The following is a 1,071-nucleotide window of genomic DNA, read 5'->3' as shown; positions in this document are numbered from 1 at the left end:
ACATTCAAAATCAGATGTAGGATATTACTTCTCATGATTGCAGTCAATGCTTCTCAGAAACTTCAATTATATGATAAATAGATCTAATTTTTCACTCAAAATAATAATATTCTAATAAAAATCACATAACATATACATGACTGACTAAAAAAATTAGCAGAACATCTTGGAGAATTCAGGAAAAAATGAGTACACAGATTGGTAGTGTAAGTAATTCCTTAATCTGTTTTGCATAAATCACATTTATAGAGTGGTCCTTGTGAGCAGAAATCTAAAATAATACAAATAATTATAAAAATACTACATTTTAAAACTTATCACATATAAAAGAAATTATGCTGGATGTCTCAGGGAAATTTATTTTTCATATATACCTAGAAAGGGAAGTACTACTATTATTCCCATTTTATAAATAAAGAAATTGAGATGTAGAAATGATATTTAAGTCATCCAAAGTTCCAAAGGTAGTACGATAAAGGCAAGATTTGAACCTCAACAACCTAAAACTTAAATAGAAATTTAGAATTTAAAATTTTAGACACTTACAATGAGATATTTTCTGAAATAGACTGTGGAAATGAGAAATTCATATACAGAAGTCAGTTTTGGTGAAATTTTGTTTTTATATTAAGAAAAAACCAGAGCACTTTTGTAATTAAGAAAATACTGTCATTGAGGAGAAACAGTATCATTAAAAGGTAGAAAAGAAGCCTTTCTTACCACTTAAAATGTTTGCAGTTAAATTGGTCAGTTTCTTGTACATATAAAAACACCACAGAGTTGAAATACAGAGTCACATTCATGTGGAAAAGGAATTATCTATTTGTAACCCCTATTTTGGGGGTTTCCCATTTTTATTAGGACATTTTGCAGTACATAATGATTACTACATTTCTTATGGGAAATTGGTACTGGTACATAACACATCTTAATTTTTTCATCTCCTTCTCCTCTCTCTCCCCTCCCTTCATCTCTTGGTCTCCTCCTCCTTCTGTAAAAGACCTAGCTCCCTAATTATCTTTTTCTTCATATTGTCAAAATAATAATAATAATAATAATAATAATAATAAT

This window comes from Fukomys damarensis, unplaced genomic scaffold, assembly GCF_012274545.1.
Source record: "Fukomys damarensis isolate Sample0158 unplaced genomic scaffold, DMR_v1.0_HiC HiC_scaffold_16, whole genome shotgun sequence".
Lineage (NCBI taxonomy): Eukaryota > Metazoa > Chordata > Mammalia > Rodentia > Bathyergidae > Fukomys > Fukomys damarensis.
The sequence above is the reverse complement of the archived record's forward strand: the minus strand, read 5'-3'. Positions refer to the sequence as shown.